Source organism: Rhineura floridana, chromosome 4, assembly GCF_030035675.1.
Source record: "Rhineura floridana isolate rRhiFlo1 chromosome 4, rRhiFlo1.hap2, whole genome shotgun sequence".
Lineage (NCBI taxonomy): Eukaryota > Metazoa > Chordata > Lepidosauria > Squamata > Rhineuridae > Rhineura > Rhineura floridana.
Window position 1 is genome coordinate 66119606 of NC_084483.1, and position 15919 is coordinate 66135524.

At 41.7% G+C, this 15919-nt stretch overlaps 1 long non-coding RNA gene across 3 annotated transcripts; it reads right to left on the reverse strand.

Annotated features, from left to right (window-relative positions):
* Positions 1 to 361: 361 nt before the first annotated feature.
* On the reverse strand, positions 362 to 15610 carry LOC133384341 (uncharacterized). 3 transcript variants are annotated; one of them, XR_009762521.1, is made up of 4 exons: positions 15436 to 15610; positions 3753 to 3809; positions 3043 to 3229; positions 362 to 490 (listed from the first exon to the last, which is right to left on the reverse strand). It is a non-coding gene; the product is annotated as an uncharacterized LOC133384341 (long non-coding RNA). The 3 variants fall into 3 exon arrangements; XR_009762519.1 differs by lacking the exon at positions 362 to 490 and adding an exon at positions 1608 to 2795; XR_009762520.1 differs by lacking the exons at positions 362 to 490; positions 15436 to 15610 and adding exons at positions 1608 to 2795; positions 5531 to 5582.
* Between the last annotated feature and the right edge of the window lie 309 nt (positions 15611 to 15919).

Sequence of the window (15919 nt, forward strand, 5' to 3'; positions counted from 1 at the left end):
TTGTGCATGGCTTGAATGGAGCATACTGTACAAAGGCAAGAGTCACATCTGTGGTTCTACCCACTTTTTGTCTCTGGCCACGCCCACTACTGGTATGTAATCCCTGGAAGGTTGCCCATGAGGATATGGCTCTTGGGCAGAAAAAGGTCCCCCATTCTTACTGGAAGGCTCTGAAGACTCATGATAACAGAAACTATGCTAAAGCTAAGCAGGTCTGCACCTGGACAGTGCCTCAGAGATCCATGTATGCCACACTGAGTAGCATGGAAGAAAGACAGAACTAAAATGTAATAAAAAATTGTAATCCATTGCTTCTTGAATTCAATAATGTTTTAACCTTACTTCTCAGGTACATCTTGCATAAGTCTCTGAGTGTGAGCCTTTAGAAGTTAGAGACGGATTGATCACATGGCAACAAAGTTGGATGGGATGAAAGGAGGGTTTAACAGCAACTCCATCTGGATCTTGTCAACCATTCTGCCTGGATTATCTAGAGAGAATTGTTTGAGAGGAACACATGTAAGCCTTCTGCCTTGACTATTTCCACCAAGGACCTCGGTTCTGAAACAGACAGGGCATGTTTCTTGCTATGTACATTTTCCTTTTGAAAAGGGGTTGTGTTATTAGTCCCAGAGTGTTTTCAGACAACGAAAAGACAGGTGAGGATTAACTTTCTACTTCTGCAAGAGGGATATTTTATCTGGGCATCATTGTATAGAAGAAACTCTAGCGGTGCACAAATAGTAATACATTTGTAAGCAAGTACATGCCTACTGGGGCATTAATTTTAGTTATTTAACTACAAACCCATTAGAGAGCTCTCAAAATGAAATATAATACACTACACAAGGCTAGCCCTACTTAACAGAAGAATGCATATTATCCCCTGGAAAACGTTGGGGCTAGAAAAGTCAGCATAGCTGCAAGCATATGTGCTCCTGGTACAGTATTAATTGCATTCATTAACATTCATTACTTTATAGATAGCATAAAGCAGGTTTCACTGAGGAAGGCAGTAAAATGAGAAAGCAGGAAGGTAACACACAGCACTTTGGATATCATGCACCATGGACCTCGCCTCTTATGAAACAACATAATGTCTTCAGATGCAATATGAAACTTTGATAGCTTTCCCTTGAAGAATTGCTCCCAAAGAGTCCATTTCAGCTTCTGCATTTGGCTGGGAGTAAGAAACGTATCATGTGAACACAAGACAAGGGAGATCATGGAAAGAGAGTGATTGCTTTGTTCTGCACAGCAGCTTTAAAAGGACTTAAAAACTTGTAGCACTGGGGAATTAGAGGGTTATTATTTATTTTAAATATTTTTAACCCAGATCTTTAGCTGAAAAGGCTTCCAGAGCAATTGCAAGGCAATCCCTCAGGTTTACAATGTGAAAGACATGGCACACAAGGAAAGGGGGATGGAGAGGGAGGAAGGGAAAAAGTAAGCTCAGACACCAGCTCTTAAAGTTACAATTCTTATAATGACCAGCAAAAACAACGTGACTCATTTTTTTTGGTGTGGAGGGAAAATATTTATTAAGTTTTCTAAATGTTATAAAATTAAAAAATATTAACAAACACAACGAGAGATTACTGCTCACAAATAATAAACCACATGTAGAATTTCTCAGTTAAGATATCTAAGGGCTTTTTATCCTGGACTGTTTGTCCAGGATGACATCTGAGGTTGCAAGTGGGGTCTAGTTACAGGGATTGCCATTTTCTGGGGAAATAAAGGGATACAGTAGTGTATTGATCTAACAATATCAGCATTCATATCGGCATTCCGTTTTCTCATTCCATATGAGAAAGATCCTTGGTTTTGGTATTTATGACATTTTGATGGTGTGATCCTTTTTTTGCATTGCTCAAACCAATACTAAGAAAAAGTTAAAAGGTAAGCAAGAGGGTGATGAGATGCAAAAAAGAACACGTCTCATCCTTTAAGGAAGCACAAACATTGTAAAGAAAAGAGCATCTCAGTTGAGCAGGCACAATTTTCAAACGTTTTTTTTAACAAAATAAATACTTCTGCATCATCCCAGTATGACAGACTACCTGCAGTGAAATCCCCTCTCCTCTTAAATATACTGAAGCCCTGCCCTACTTTGCATCTAGTCACCCTATTGGGTGAAAAAAGCAAGGAAAAGTATTATATGCTGATATTCTTTCCAGTTGACTGCAGCATGGCAATCCTACAATAAGGGGGAGAGGGAAGCCTCTAGTCTTTTTTTTTTAATGTGCAAATAGTCAGATTAACATTAATTTGATTAATTAACCAGTGTTCACAAATGCAATTTTGTTGTCAGACAGTACAGAATCTGTCTGCAAAATATCAGTTGGTTGTGACTAATGAAACTTGGGAGGGCTGCTTCAAGTGTGTTAGCAGCATAACCCACAATTCCTTCAGCTGTCTCCCATTCACCCTCTCTCCCATCCCCGGTGATCCAATGTTCATCATTCCCAGGTGCATTGGTGCTGCCTGAGGATACAGTAAAGAGACGGCACAAACCACCAAGTTGTCTTCATCCCTTTTCAGACATAGCTTTTAATGAGCATATTCACTCCTTTTCAGGGCAATCCTTGCACGTTCTCCTTGCTCTCAGCGAGAACACCCTGGGATTCTTCAGTGAGGCTGTGTTTTGAAGGCAGACCAAAAATAGGGCTGCAAAGAAACCAGTGATGAATTGCTGGCCTTGTGAGTCACCTTTGAAGCATGAGCTGGTGCATTCCATGAACCTGTGTGCATCTTTAGGGGTAGGAAAGTGTGGTAAATCCCACCACAAACATCTGTAAAATTTGAATGTAACAAAACAAAATAATGGGCATCATCATAATAAGCAGTAGTAGTTCTTTCTTTTGTATGTGTGATGGTATTCGCTGGTATGGTGTGCTGTCACCTTGGGGTTTTTTTTGCAGGCCATGGCAACCATTTTATGCTGGCACCCATGATCCCTTTATCAAGATAGGAGTACTGTCCCTCACTTTTTTACAAAAAAAAAAAAGCACCGAGGAGTAGTAGTGTATTTCAACTTACATGAGGTTTTTCAAAACCAACGGTCCTCCCAAAGCTGCTAACAAAATGGAACTCTTGTCTTTCTGGATCCAAAATGCATTAATTGAAAGATAGATGATGAATATAGGATCATAAGCCCTTTGTGGTTGTTGTACAACCTAGCCTGCTTCAGTTCAGCACTTGCCAACATTTCGGATATGACCCAAAGCTGTAGGACAGACAACAAGATGTATCATTCTTCTTACAGTAGAATGTAGGAGCTGCCTATTATTATCGTTATTGGAATTATTATTCACCCTTCACCCTAAGGTCCCAGGGTAGGCCACAACAACAATTTAAAATACAACATTAAAAACAGTTTAAAACAAATTGCAATCCCAAGAACAGGTTGGCCCCTAAAAATATACAGTGTTGAAAGCCAGGATAAAGAGGTGCATCTTCTTCAGCATGGATGGAAACTATATAGTGAAAGTGCCAGAAACATCTCTGTGGGGAGGGAGTTCCACAACTTAGGGGCTTGCCACAGACAGTGCCTCTCCTGGGCTGGTGGAACTACCAAGATTGCTCAGAGAAGTTGGTTGAACACTCTTATTATTTATATTATTGAATCAATGAAGTTTCAAAATTGATGTCAAGAATGTTAAAACTGATATCTCCCTTTTGGGGAGGCCATTCCACAATCATGCTGCCACCACAGAAAAGGCCCTCTCCCTCATCACCACTCACCATACCTCTTTTGGGTGAGAGGTAGCCAGAGAAGATGTCCTCAAGGTCCTTGCAGCAACCGGCTGTGGAACAAATTGCAGGCAAAACTTAAGTGGAATAACTTGGTTTTAGTTTGTTGCCTGTTATGCTCTCATTAAGCTTTCAGGTGTCCCTAAACCCTATCCACTCATTCTTACTCACAGGCAGCTGCACGTACACACACAGATGTAATTACCATTGCAGAAGGGGAAAAGCAGCAACAAGTTCACTGGCCCCTCCTGCATATCTCCATTGCCATTCCTGCACCACCACCCCACAATGTCAAGAATCATAGTAGAGTTGGAAGGTGTCTATAAGGTCATCAAGTCCAACCCCCTGCTCAATGCAAGAATCCAAATTAAAGCATGCCCAACAGGTGGCTGTCCAGCTGCCTCTTGAATGCCTCCAGTATTGGAGAGCCCCCCCACCCCAGTAGTTAGTTCCATTGTTGTACCACTCTAACAGTTAGGATGTTTTTCCTGATGTTCAGACAAAATCTGGCTTCCTGTAAGTGGGACAATTGAGAAGAGATCCTGGCTGTCCTCTGTGTGGCAGCCTTTCAAGTACTTGAAGAGTGCTATCAAATCATATCTTCCCTCTGTTTTCTCTTCTCAAGGCTAAACACGCCCAGTTCTTTCAACTCTACAATTCTATGATTCTAAATGGTCCCATTTTTGTACTGCTCTAACAGTTAGGATGTTTCCTCCAGATGTTCAGCCGAAATCTGATTTCCTGTAACTTGAGCCTGTTATTCCGTGTCCTGCATTCTGGGATGTCGAGAAGAGATCCTGGCCCTTCTCTGTGTGCAATTCAAATACTTGAAGAGTGCTATCAAATCTTATCTCCCCTCAGTTTTCTCTTCTCAAGGCTAAAGCTCTTTTCCAGTTCTTTCAGTCTCTCCTCAGATCATCCTTGTTGCCCTCCTCTGAACCTATTCCAGATTGTCTGAATCCTTCTTAAGGTATGGTGTCCAGAACTGGACACAGTACTCAAGATGAGGGCTAACTAATGCTGAATAGAGGGGAACAAGTACTTCACACAAATTGGAAACTATAGTTCTGTTAATGCAGCCTAAAATAGCATTTGCCTTTTTTGCAGCCACCTGACACTGCTGGCCCATATTCAACTTGTGATCAACAACAATTTCAGGATCTTTCTCGCATGTAGTATTGATAAGCCAAGTATTCCTTATCTTATAACTATGCATTTGGTTTCTTTTTCCTAGGTGTAGAACGTTGCACTTATCCCTGTTAAATTACATTCTGTTGTTTTCAGCCCAATGCTCCAGCCTATCAAGATCACTTTGAATTTTGTTTCTGGTCTCCAGGGTATTAGTTATCCCTCCCAATTTTGTATCATCGGCAAATCTGATAAAATTTCCCTGCACCTCCTCATTCAAGTCATTAATAAAAATGTTATAAAGCACCAGGCCCAGGACTGAGCCCTCTTGTTACTTCCCCCCAGTTTGAGAAAGAGCCATTGATAACTAAGCACTCTTTGAGTATGATTCTGTAGCCAGCTATGATTCACATAATAGTTGTTAAATCAAGCCTACATTTTGCTAATTGGAATATCACAGGGCACTTTGTCAAAATTTTGCCTAAGTCAAAACGTATTATGTCCACAGCATTCCCACGGTCTACCAGGAAGGTTACCCAATCAAAAAAATGAGATAAGATTAGTCTGGAGGGATTTGTTCTTGATAAATCCATCTTGGCATCTAGTAATCACTGCATTATTTTCAAGGTGTTTACAGATTACCTACTTTATAATCTGCTGCAGGATTTTCCCAGGAATTGTTGTCAGGCTGACTGGTCTGTAGTTCCCAGGTTCCTCCTTTTTGCCCTTTTGGAGGATAGGGACAACATTAGCCCTCCTCCAATCATCTGGCACTTTACCCATCCTCCAAGATTTTGCAAAGATAATAGAGAGTGGTTCCGAGAGTTCTTCACCCAGTTTCTTTATTACTCTAGGATGCAGTTCATCAGCCCCTGGAGATTTGAACTAGTTCAAAGTAATTAAGTGTTCCTTGACCATTTGTCTATCAATCTCACGATGCAATCCTGCCCCTTCAAATTGTTCTTCATGTTCTTCATGTCATAGACCCTCTTTTGGGAGAAGACTGAGCCAAAGCAGGAATGGAGCACTTCTGCTTTCTTTGTGATCTGTTATCATTATCATTTTGTCATTCTCACTGAGTGGCTGAACTATTTCTTTTCCTGTCTTTTACTATGGATGTACCTAAAAAAACCTTTTTGTTGCTTTTAGCATCTCTCACTAATCTCAGCTCATTCTCAGCTTTAGCCTTCCTGACTCGATCCATTTTTTGTTTTCAAGTCTTCTTTAAGCTTTTTGTGAAACCACATTGGCTTCTTCGGCTCTTCCACCTTTTTTCCTTGTTGGAATGATTTGCAATTGTAATTGCAAAATTAAAATTTCCTTTTTTAGAAACTCCCACCCATCTTGGACTCCTTTTCTTATTAGGGTCACTTGACATGGAACGTTGTTTATCATTGTTCTGAGTTTACTAAAGAGCTGGTTTTCTGCAGCAGGGAGACTTTTCCATTTAAGTAGGCTCCCATGTGATCCCAAACCCTGGCGGATCAGGGTTCCAAATCACGCTGAGGCTCTCCATTGCAGCAGGCTATCCCCCAACATGTGGGAAGCTGCAGCAACAGGGACCTGTGGCAGGGGAGGAATCAATAGGCTCCTCCAACTTCTCCCTCTCAGGCAGAGGGAAGGGGGAAGGAGTGAACAGGGCTCACTGCTGGGGGTTTCACTGTTTCTGCCATGGGTAAGCAGGGCTGAGTTTGCTGCTGCCCTCTTTCAAGCCATCCTTAAGCTGTACAATTTTAAATAGAGATGTTTTCACAGAGAGCCAGTCCCCAGTGTTTTCACAGAAACAACCCACCCAAGGCTTCTCTACACAACCCAATATTCAGGAAGGAGATTTTTAAAAAAGAGTTAAAGGGATTCTTCCCAATGTTGTTGTTAAAACATGCAGTTTTACAGGCAATTGCAATGGATCTTTTACACCCTCTTCCTTATATATTTACAAAAGCTGCATTGGAAGCCTTATTCATAGAAAACCATTAACCAGAGAGAAAAATAATGATTTTAGAAGAACTAAGCGAGAAGATATATCTTCCTTTTAGAGAAACCTTTATATACGGATTTCAGACTTCCATATGAAAGTGATTCACAACCATGGCATTGTTGTGTCCTAAGGGTGGCCTAAGAGTTTCTTCTTTTCAGCACACACTGAAAAAAGGTGTGTGGGTAAGAGTGTGAGCCTACAAGCCACGTGAGTGGCAGTATTTGAAAAGAATTTGACGTAGGTAAATTGCATACAGTGAGAAGCAAGGATTCTGAGGATTGAAAACTCCATGGGTTTTACAATGCACAGGGCCAGGTGGAAATATTGGTGGTGTCAAAGACTGTGTAGGAGTATTTCTGGTTCTGCATATTTACAGATCGATGAGTTTCTATGCAGAAAGTGAGCTATACATCTTGTAATGAATGAATGTGTAGTATTGTTTGCTGTGCACTTGGAAAAAATGAGAAGGTGCTGTGACATCCCTGAGGTCCTTTGCAGAGTTTTGTATCCCTGTCCATACCCCAGCACCCCAGGGATCACTAGTAAACTGGATTAGGTGGGAGTCTCAGAAATTCCTCCACTATGGAATGACAGAGCAGGAACACATAGACTGTACACCTCTACTCAGAAGTAAATTCACTGGGTTCAATAGATGCTTCTCCCAGGTAGATGTGTACAGGATTTGTTATGTGGTATGTCTAAATTCTGTCTAAATTGTGTGTCCACCCCACAATTAGGCCTCCACCATACTATGTGAGAAGGATTTAGATCTTGGGCTGGAGTCTGTGCACTTGCCTTAAAATGGCTGTGGGCACACTACTTGCTTCAAAAGCAGCCCGAATGGTTATTCGGGTTGTGTTTTGAAGCCACTCTGCCCTGTGCTGGCCACACCTTCCTTCCCTATGGCTGACTTCAGATCTTTCAGGAGCACACACAGCAAACTGTTGAGCCAATCATTGTCTCTGCCTGAGCCTGCAGCAAAGCGTTGCCATTGGCCACACCTGGAAGGCAAATGGATTGATCTACCAATCAGTTGCAAAATCTGCCTGAAGCTGGATTAAAAGAAAAACACTCAAGCTGATTCAACCAGGGTTTTAGAGAAAAAAGGGGTGGAGTGACTAGTGTTGTGTGCCTCCGCTTTTAGAAAAGGGAGGTGGAGACGCACTGGAACTGGCACAACAGTAAGTGTGCCTCTACCATGAATGTCTTCTTCAACTGTCCTACACCTCAATAAAGAATTCACATCAGAAATTGTACAAAAAGAATGATTTGATTACACGGAAAATAGAACAGAGTGACAGCATAGAATTTTATTGTATAGAGTCAAAACTGTGTGGCCTGCAGGCAGCAACTGCTACATTGACATTCACACACACACAATGCTATAGAGAATAAAGAGTCCTTATCCACCCAGAACACCTATACAAATTCACACTTGAGAAGGGGGGAGGAGAGAGAAAGAGGCAAAAGGGGGTCTGGTACCTTTATTGTAGCAGGAAGAAATAACCTACTCAGGGCCTAGAGTTTTGCCTTGCAAGTGTTAATCCTTTCCCTTGGGAATCAAGTAATAGGACTCATACCCATCCTTGTGATCCCCGGTCCAGCGGAGCATGACAGTGAAAGTTGAAGAGGTCCATTGGAGCAAAGCATGCCACTGAACCTGTTCACAGCCTTACCTTAAATGGGTTTTAAGTCCTGTTGGATCCAATGTGAACCAGGAGGGGGGGGAGGTGGAGGTGTGAGGATGACTTTGAAATGGGATTTTTGGGGGGATCTGCTATCTTTGGGTGGATGGATTATCCTTTCCCATCTCCTTCTGAGATATAGAAATACCTTTCCTTTCTCTGGAAAAACAGGCAATCTTTTACTATTTCAATGGATGCCACACATTTTAATTAAATTACCACCTCTGTTTGCTTGAAGCAGATCACATCCTCACAGGGGCAGATAACTTGTCCCTTGTATGTCACCTATCAGCCATTTGCCACTGCTGGAGCCAAGGAGTCTGATTTTGGAGGGGATTCGCAAAATTATGTGGATCAGAGGGTCTGTTTCCCAGGATGCATCATGGGAAGCAGGACTAACTGTGCTCTACTGAGATGAACCAGAAAAAGTCAATTCAAGCCAGGTGCATCATTACAGATTTCAACCTTAATAACTATGCAGAGGTGGTGGTTGTTTTTTGTTAGCAACCTTCTTCAACCTAGGGTCCTAGGATATAGACTACAACCCCCATCATGGCCAATGGTTATGTCAGTCTGTCAGCCACCACTCAGTTCCCCATAGAGGATTGTGCTTTTCCATAGCAATTTGGCCAAAGGGACAAAGGCATTAACATCCAAAGAAATAAATCTATTATCATCCCTCCCCTCCCCTCCCATGAGGACCTTTTGGTTTCTTAACTAAAAGCTTTATTGTAGCCAAGGTTTATTATTTAACATATACACCGGATGTAAAACTGCAGTATAAGAAAAAACAAAACACTGGGCGGTGTTCAATACAGCCCTACTCAGAGTAGACCGATTGAAGTTAATAGAAATGGCTAACTTAGGTCATTAATTTCAATGGGTCTACTACTCTGAGTCAGACTTAGCTGAATACAACCCAATACAACTTGGTGCTTCTTAAGTAGTTTGTAGCTTACTTTGTTATGAGAGACCTATATGAGATGCTGTTGTCCACAGGTTAGGAATTCAAGTCCTTTTCTGCCTCGTACATACTTCACACTTCTTGTGTCATATTGGAACAAAGAAACTTCAAAGGGAAACTCCAACGTGAAACCACTGAATTGCAATTAATCAAGAGATTCAGCAAATCTCTTGCAGGCTGAACTAAGACAAAGGATTTTTACCATACTGTGTATGTTAATTGGCTTACCAGTGCCAGGACATCTATGTAATCAACAACTATTTTGTGAGTTGCCACAGTTAATTATGTAATTCTCACTGTTTGTATTTCCCTGCATTTAATTTCCTTCTCTGATTAAAGTTACTCACATACACCATGCATATACATACTTGTAACTCAGGATAACTCTTCATTCATCTGAAACTTATTCCATAATAAAATTGTTAGCTTCTAAGATGCCACAAGATTCTTCGTTGTTTTTACTTCAAAAGACATGCAGGATGGAATTCAATGAGCATAGCTTTTACTAGCTCCAGACTGAAAACATATTTGGTTGTGTTCTCATAGGGGGGGAAAATCCGCAAAGGTTATAATCAGGGAAATAGTCACAGGGCATAAGGTGGGGGGATAGAGACAGTTGATCTATTGAAGTTTGTAATTGAAGTCTTACCACAACAAATGTCCCCTTCCTGGGGAAGGAATTCTAGAGTTATGGCACCATAGTAATGAAGAACTTGGTGCATGTGAAAGCTGTCCCCAAGGATTGTCAGCATTTTTTGTTGTGGTTATGTGCCTCCAAGTCGACTATGACTTATGGCGACCCCATGAATCAATGACCTCCAAGAGCATCTGTCATGAACCACCCTGTTCAGATCTTGTAAGTTCAGGTCTGTAGCTTCCTTTATGGAATCAATCCATCTCTTGTTTGGCCTTCCTCTTTTTCTACTCCCTTCTGTTTTTCCCAGCATTATTGTCTTTTCTAGTGAATCATGTCTTCTCATGATGTGTCCAAAGTATGTTAACATCAGTTTCACCATTTTAGCTTCTAGTGACAGTTCTGGTTTAATTTATTTATTCCATAGCAATTTGGCCAAATTATTTGTCTTTTTTGCAGTCCATGGTATACGCAAAGCTCTCCTCCAACACCATATTTCGAATTAGTTAATTTTTGTCTTATCCGCTTTTTTCACTGTCCAACTTTTACATCAATACATAGAGATCAGAAATACCATGGTCTGAATGATCCTGATTTTAGTGTTCAGTGATACATCTTTGCATTTGAGGACCTTTTCTAGTTCTCTCACAGCTGCCCTACCCAGTCCTAGCCTTCTTCTGATTTCTTGACTATTGTCTCCATTTTGGTTAATAACTGTGCCAAGGTATTGATAATCCTTGACAAGTTCAATGTCTTCATTGTCAACTGTGAAGTTACATAAATCTTCTGTTGTCATTACTTTAGTCTTTTTGACATTAAGCGTTCCTTATTGTCAGCATTTAGGTATCAAGAAAAGACATCTTTATTTTGTTCAGGTTTTGGACTGTACTAAGGTATGATTTATGCTGCTTTATGATGTTGATCTTGTAGTGGGGTGATTAGGAGCTGTCCGTTTTAGAATTATTGATAGATCAGCATTTTTGGGGTATTTTGTTTTACTGTTGATATTTTTCTGCATGTTTGGCTTTATGAATTTGAGGGTGGCTTTGAAACTGTGTTTGAAAAGCCATGAATAAATATAACAACATCATCTTTACCAGTTTAAATGTACAGAGAAGCAAAATGTGGAATAGGATCTATTCTATAGTCCTTAGTGGGCAGGAGGATGGCTCATCATGTGCAGGCTTCAGCCCTTTAGGTAATAACCAGCCCCTTGAATTGTGGTCAGAAGAAGCTAACTTGCAGCCAGTGTGGCTGAGATGGATTCTTATCCCTGACAAGAGGTGGCCAGCAGCATCCACTACTAGCTGCAACCTTTGAACAGGGTAAGGGCAGCCTGTTGCAGGAGTCATCACCCAGAATGAAAAACTCAGCTGGCATTTTCTGCCCTGCTTGGTTGACCTGCCTAATATTGGCATAATCAAGATTGGCAAGAGTGAAATAGTTTGCATTATTCCCTCAAACAGCAAATGGAACAATAACTGTGCTGCATCACAGTCTATGAAAAACCTAGTCATTACATATTTTCCAACAAAGATGACTTTCTTTTGCCCTAGAACCACTGTCTTTCAAGAGAGATGTGCAAAACCTAAAATAGCACATTTGCCAGCACACTGTAACTAAGAGGACCTCTCTCATTTGTGCATCAACCAAAAAAGTGCCATTTCTAAGTGGGCTGTTAAATATGTCCTAGACATTTCCTATCTCAAGAGGTGATCTGTTGTAGTCTGGGGAGCCATTTAGCCACTTCTCAGTGGGAGGATAGCTTTTTCTTTACATGCAGCAAGAGGCTTCCTTTTCAGTCTCTGGGGAACGGGGAGTTTTGTGTGATCCTTGCCAGCAGCCCTACTACAGAGAGGCTGTGAGTGACACACTTATTGCCACATTAAGGCTCTAAACTGCTGGAAAGGAGCCACGGAGCTGCTTGCAAATGACAAATGAGGTACTCTTCAGAGCAAAATGGAAAAAAATGATCAATCATATCTTCTGTCAGGGTGTTGTACACAGTGGAAGTCATGCCTGCCTGTCCATTTTGCCATGATCAATTTCACTTCTTCTTTTCCTTTTTTAAGAAATCCAAGGCTGGCTGACAACCAGCTGGGTTTTCTTTTCCTAAACTAGGGCCCCAGTTCAGAGATCCCAGCAACCTGAACTGGGCCATGAACACACCACATAGGGCAGGGGTTCCCAACCCTTTTCCCCCCACAACCACTTGAAAATTGCTGAGGATTTTGGCAGGCCATTTCATGAATTTTCTGCCAGCTGTAGTAACTATCATGTGCTGTGTTAGGGGCTGTGTAAGTTTTAATTACATTTTATTGCTTCTTTTGTTTCCTATATTGTATTACAGTTCGCATTCCATAGGATTCAAATGAAAATACAGCAACATACAAGAAAGAAAAGGAGCAATAAAATACAATTAAAAATCAACACGAACATTTAATGCGGACTCACTGTGAATCACCTGAACCAAGTTCACAGACCTCTGGTGGTCCATGGACCATAGTTTGGGAACCCCTAACATAGAGGAAAGGCTGTAGCTTGGTGCTAGAGCATCTGATTTGCATGCAGAAGGTCTCAGGTTCAATGCCCAGCATTTCTAGTTGGAAAAGACCCCTGGCTGAAATCTTGAAGAGCCGCTGCCAGTCAGTGTAGGCAGTTCTGAGCTGGATGCTCCAATGGTCTGACTCAGTATAAGGTAACTTCCTATATTCCTATATACACATACCAGCAAATGGATGGCAGCAGCTCTGTCAGTTCTGACAGCGACAATCAGCTGTTTGAAAGTAAAGAGAAATAAGCTTCCTGGAATCATTCCTGCCCCTCCTGTCACAGGCTGCCTGAAACAGGAAACTGGTGCTAACCATATCAACAGAGCCACATGAAGGATTACTTAGGTTTGGTACACTATTTGGCTGGAAGGAGAGAGATCTAGGGGCATTCTCAGAGCCCCACTGTTTGGTGCAAAAAAGCTTCAGAAGCAAAATCAAAGCTGGCCATCTTTGTGTCTCAGTCCAGTTACGTTTGTAACCTCTGTGGGCTTAACGCCACCTGATCATATAAACAGTAATAGGTATATGGAGGTTTTCAGCTGAGACACAGCCTAGTAAGAGCATGGCTCTGCCCCATTTGCCTCCTATGGGATGCTGCTATAACTATGCTGTACTGTGCTGCTCTGTATGCTATTTGTAGCTCAACCACAGTGATTGTTGGACTGACAGCCCTCACTGAAGCCAAAAGAATAACATCTGCAGGCAGCATCCTGCTGCTCGACAGAAACTTGGTGTGCAAATAAGGCTATCTTTGAATAACATTTTGGCAGGTTTACGGCTGCAATACTGTGCACGCTTACCTAGGGGTAAACCCCACTGGATATAGTGGGATTTATTTCTGAGTAAACATGCACAGGATTACACAGCAAAGTATATTTTTGGAAGATTAATGAGATTTTGACATTCACATCAAACCATTTACTTTTGGTGGCACTACAATCAAGCCCTCTTCTCAGAGAACTCTGGAAATTATAGCTCTGGCTGATTAAAGTGGCATGATACTGCTTTAAATGTATAGTGCAGATGGGGCCCTGGTCTCTCAACAAGAGAAGACAAAACAGGAACTCTGAGATTTGTCTTGCGGCTCAGAATAGTGAAGTATCAGGAAAGGTCTGTAGCTCAGTGGCAGGGGATCTGGGTTGCATGCAGAACATCGCAGGTTAGTGTTTTTCGATCCTGTGTACTGCCTTGTGATTCTTTAGATGAAAGTGCAGTTTATAAACATTTAAATAAAATAAATAAATAATAAAATAAATTCCTGTATCACCAAGTAGAGCTGGAAGGTAACCCTTCCTGAAGTCCTGGAGAGCTTCTGCCAGCCAGTGTAGACAATAATGAGCTAGGTTGACCAAGACTCTGACTCAGTAAAAAGCAGCTTCCTATATTCCTATTAAGGTTGCCAGGTTCCTGGCCTGAGACTAATCCTGTATCTTTGGGAGAAGAGAAAGGCAGCCAAGTGCCGGTGTTCTTGCAACCCTGTAATGAGAAAAACCACAGGGTGGAATTCTCCCTTCCCCCTGCACAACTTTTAAAGATGCAGAAGACCTCTTGGTTGCCACAGCCTCCAAGAGGTCTTCTGTATCTTTAAAAGTTGTGCAGGGGGAAGGCAGAATTCCACCTTGTGGTTTTTCCTATTACAGGGTTGCCAGAACACCTGCACTTGGCTATCTTTCTCTTCTCCTAAAGATACAGGATCAGTCTCAGGCCAGGAACCTGGCAACCCTACTATGTACACATACACATACCCATCGGAATAATATGTTCTTTGCTGGAGTAATGGCACAATCCTAAACATGTCTACTCAGAAGTAAATCCTACTGAATTCAATGGGGCTTACTCCCAGTGGAGTTAGGACTGTAGCCTAAATCCCACTTATTTCAATGTTCTGAAGGCACAAGAGCGAAGCTTTTTTGTAACACAGCCATACTCCCTTATGGGCTCATCTTTTCTGTGTGCTTTGCAAAAGAGAGACACTAGAGAATGTTAGAACATATAATATCAGAGCCAGAGGAACGTATGCCCATTATGAACAAGGCAAGCCATTAAGTAGCAGTGAGTTTCATTAGGAAGAAAACATTAAACAAAATTTTATAAATCCTCAGCGACAAAGCAGCAAGTGCTACGAGACATCTGAGAGGTATGAAAAATTACGGAGAGCAAGAAAACAACTTCTCTCTTGTGCTTTGTTGCCAAACAAGTTTAGTAGTCAATGCATACATGAACATTTAGATCCAAATTCACTCCTGGTTTAATGATTCTCAGAAGCTACATCACAAATATTTTTAAAAAATCTCTCGTTTTGATATGAAAGTAAGGAATACATAAATGGCCAAAGGGAGTTGCTCACAATCCGTCTCTTGTAAAAGTTTATCTCCATTGGCAGCCTCTCACAGACTTTTTCACTGGCTATCCAGGAGTTTAGTAATTGAGGAGCCCAGTGGAAATCCTTTTGTACAGCAGCAGCCAGACTCTTTGACTGAATGTACTATCCTATGGATGCCACTGGCTCAGCTTTTCTCTGTGTTATTTTATTTCTTTAGATCAACTGTGGATCACCCAATCAAGAAACCCCTCTGGACAGTTCACACAGAGTTCACGTCAGTTAAAATGTTCATTAAAACATTTTAATCAGTCTTTCAGGTATAATCAGCAGCGGACAGTGGGGTGAGGCTGCATTGCTCACCTGACCTCCATCGGGCTATAAAGACATCATAGGACCACATTTTTAAAATACTCACCTGTGATGGTGGGGGAGTGTGAGGAAGAGGAAATGAATGGACAGGCCTACATTTCAAGGCAGCTTCTGTACAGCTGAAGATCCAAGACAGTTTTGATAGTGGTCTAATCTGGTGCTCCTGTCTCTATGCTGTGCTTGCCACCGTGCTCCTCCCCATCTCTACCCCAGTATACATTGCTGCAGTGACTGAGCCAGACCAAGATCAGGTGAGGAGCACACTCTCACCAAAAGCTGTCCACTACTGATGGTGGGTACAATCAACTTTGAAATGGGACCTTAGCAAAGACACACTCATCAGCACCATATGGGTTACAAAGGGACAATCAAAACCAGAAACTCATTACGCTGTCTGGCATCCATTTATTTCATGTATGACAAAAAGTGGCACTGAAGGACGCCCACTGATCTGCTGCAAAACACTTTGGATAGCTCAATTTTTCCATTTCCTTCTTGGCAGGACCACAGACTGGCACTGTGGCTGGGAC